This window comes from Corvus hawaiiensis, chromosome 5 (genome assembly GCF_020740725.1).
Source record: "Corvus hawaiiensis isolate bCorHaw1 chromosome 5, bCorHaw1.pri.cur, whole genome shotgun sequence".
NCBI lineage: Eukaryota > Metazoa > Chordata > Aves > Passeriformes > Corvidae > Corvus > Corvus hawaiiensis.
The window spans coordinates 76231409-76235035 of record NC_063217.1 but is presented as its reverse complement, the minus strand read 5'-3'; the positions used below and the strand labels follow the sequence as shown (position 1 = coordinate 76235035).

General features: G+C 47.8%; 1 long non-coding RNA gene across 1 annotated transcript; it reads right to left on the bottom strand.

The window, feature by feature from the left end:
* Positions 1-1140: 1140 nt before the first annotated feature.
* On the bottom strand, positions 1141-2736 carry LOC125326682. The gene is made up of 4 exons (XR_007203934.1): positions 2663-2736; positions 2538-2578; positions 2364-2433; positions 1141-1270 (listed from the first exon to the last, which is right to left on the bottom strand). It is a non-coding gene; the product is annotated as an uncharacterized LOC125326682 (long non-coding RNA).
* Positions 2737-3627: the final 891 nt, after the last annotated feature.

Genomic DNA, 3627 nt, shown 5'->3' with positions numbered 1-3627 from the left:
GAAAGTTAGAGAGATATTTAGGAAGAAAGCTAGAAAGTCACTAGAAAGTCAGAAATAAAGAAAGTCAGAAAGAAAGTTAAAGTGAGAGAAAACAAAAAGAAATAGAGAAAAAAATAGATTTAGAGGGAAAAAGGAATAGAGAAAAATAGGGTTTCAGAAAAAAAGAAAGCAAGTTTAAAAGAGAAATAGCTTTAAAGAGAAAAAGAGAAATAGAGCTGAAGAAAAATAGAGCTAGAGAGAGACATAGAGAAACTGAGAAAGAGCAAGAGAGTTAGAAACAGAGACAGAAAGAAAGTCAGAAAAAGTAAAGTGAGGAATAGACTGAAAAGTAAAGCCAAGATGAGTAGCAAAGCAAGAAACACAGCGAAAAAATTACTAAACCAAAGAAAGACAGGAACCAAAAGGTGGGGAGTGAGAGGAATAGGGTATATTTCGTCATCTGTGTTGAATGAATTTTTTTTACTTACACTTCAGCAAAACATGTGGAAATAACATATACAAACGCAAGTACGAATACAATCCGTACACACTCTAGTAAAAGTCCAATTTACATACAGAGCAATACATGGAAATGCAATGGCAAACACAAATACAGAACAATACAGGGCAATGCAAGCCAAATACACATCAATACAATAAAAATTTTTCTATTTCTGGGGCATTTATTCCATTTTCTTTTATTGTTATAGGAAACCCAAAACAACAGCAACATGTGGAGAACGCAACACTCATCCACCACCCGCACCTCCTTTAGCTTCCACACAAACCCACCCTCGCTCTCATCTCAAGCCCTCCGCTAACTCTCAGCACTCCACGGGAATGTGGTTCCCGGGAGCCTCCAAACTGTCCTGCCTGACAAAACCCTGGCGCCGGCAGGGTCCCCACCCAAACCTTGGCGATGAATGTCGCCTCGCAGACCGGCCAAGACCGAGGGAAAAAAAACCCAGCTGGGGGGGGAAAAAAAACCCAACGCAGCTGGGATTTTTTTAATTCTAAATTTAAAAATTTAGTGTTGAAAAACCTGAAAGGCAAAAATCACACACGTGACATTAGAACCGGTCAACACACACGCTCTCACAGGCAGACAAGCTCTCGCAGACAGACACAGACAGTCACACACTCTCACACTCTTCAGCTTACGCACTGACTGCATCCCTTCCTCAAAACGCTCTACTGATGGAGATGCTTCAGCACATCTTCCAGCTGCTGATCCTCGAAAAAAAAATCAGTAGCGTCGGTGACAGCAGAGATCCGAAGCCGCCTCGGGGACCTGCGAGACAAGGTGAGGCGGCCGGTGAGGGGCCGAAGGCTAGGAGTTATCCCCGTGCCAGGCCCATAAATTTTCTACCCAGAATCCCATAGAAAAGATAGGAACCTTTAAGTTTTCTAACTGCTCTTCTTAACTGTGACCTTGCCAGGGCAGGGCAGCTCCAACCGTAAATAGCTCATGGACAAGGCGGTGCGCCGGATATAAGCAAAGATGACGAGAGGGCTTAAGATAACTCTCCGGAAGATTAATTCTCGAGCCCGATACGCTTTAAGGCGACGGAACCTACGGAACTACCGTGGTCACCTGAGGAGGGTCTAATACGCTCCGTAAAGAAGTGCAAGGGAATAGGACGTGAACAGAAGGCACTACCGAAAGTGAGACGGAAGATAGATGAAAACATCTCCTGTACTTCCTCTGTTCTCAAAAAGTAAAAAAGTAAAGATGCTGGAATAAGCCCGGTCTGGAAAATTAGGTGAGCAGAGACCCCCCCCGCTGCCGATAAAGCATTGAGACATAACAAAGCCCTATGACACGGAAGACGATGGACACAAACTACACAACATAGACACAAACTACGTAACACAGAGAGAAGTTAAAACTGCCCAGCAGTTTCACCTGATGGACCCAAGATTCCTGCTGCAAGATGACCCAGAAAGCGACGATGCCAAAGGAAAAAAGGCTCTACGGCAATAGCACGTGATGGTGAAACAACTCCTTACAAGAAGTTAGTGCCAAAGCTGTTAAGAGGATGCTCAAGAAGCTCAGTAGGCCTAGAGAAAGAGGTGATGACTGCCGGGTGACCGCTCGGGACCCGAAGGCGAGCTCCTCGGGCGAAAAGACCCACGATGACATCGAGACTCAAAGAGGGCAGATGACACAAAGCTCACAAAAACGTGGGTGTGGAACTGCTGTGCCCGGCAAAGGGTCAGGTGATGCTGAGGAGAAACCTTCTCCCTTTACTTCCAAGGGGCCCGGCCCGCTGCAGCCCTCTCCTCTAAGCTAACTTCAAATTGCCTCCTGTGATTCCAAAGGCTTTTCCCTTCTCCAGACCACGGGTCCCAACACTTAGCTTTCAGAGATGAGCGGAAAAAACCTGTGCTCGACAGAAAAGAACACGTGGGCGGTGTGGACATCAGTACATTCCCTGTAGTCCGCTTTGGAGGCTGCAAAAATTCAAAAAGAAACTTCAGACTGCGATGAGATGTCCCAGAAGTGACCCCTTCCGCAACACCCCCCTCCCTCTTAACTGCCGAGGCTAATCGCTTACCGGCCGTTTCCAAACTTGAGCTCCACACCGGCTCATCGTACCTAAGACGACAAAACAGAAAACGTGACTATCGCCCTCCAGAAGATTAATCCCCAGGGCTCCTCCACACTGCTGCCCCGGCACACCTCAAATCTTCATCCGACTCTGGAGGTGGCCTGTACGATACCCGCAAAGTGAAAAGGTACACGCTTGACACGCCACCACATACCGCTCTCTTATTAGTCACCCCGCCTAAATGCCGAGTGGCCTGCTGGCCTCTGTTCCTTGGCACGCCTAGGGCGGCGGCAGCAGCACCTGCAAAGAAACAAAGCAAAAAAACAGGCTGAGAGACTGAAATCACAACCGCCCCACTCCGACTGAAGTGTGCCACACCAATACCTTAAGCTTGCACCCACCTGGCCCCTGGCATTCTGGGCCAGGACATCTTGCGAGTGGACCGCTGAAGAGGAACAAACAACAGTGGATGCTTAGAGCTGAAGCAGTCATTGATACTGGAGCAATACCAACACCTTCTGTCCACCAGTCGCCGTTTACCTCACTCCATCGACCTTAAACATCAATATCCAGCTTTACTTCCTAAAAACAAAGACAAGGAACAATGCTGTAACATAGCCACCATTTATGCTTGCCCTACAAAGACAAACAGTGACTGACCTTCCTACAGGAACTCCCTCTCCAGGTACAGGGCACTCTGCCACAGTCATAATCCGTCTGCATCTGAAAGAAAGTGATGACAAAAGTCAAAGGGCTGCAGGAGAACTTCACAGCTCCAGCCATCCTGTGTCAATCTAGGAATACCATCTAGAGGCCAAACTACAGCCTACATCACAAATTACAAGCCCCCAGGCCTTGTCCTGGTACACCCATAGGCCTGACTGTGCAGCAGGGCAGAGCAGCTCTGGGCCAAACCCATGCAGGCACCCGTGACACAGGAGATGACAAACAAGGGGATGCAACAAGGAGAGAAAACTCTGGGCTAGATGATCACAAGGACCGAGCAAATGAGGAACGAGATGACCTAGGCGAGACCGACGGGGAGCCAAGGAGGCTGCACGAACCCTGGCAGAAGAGGATGATAACAGAAGGACTT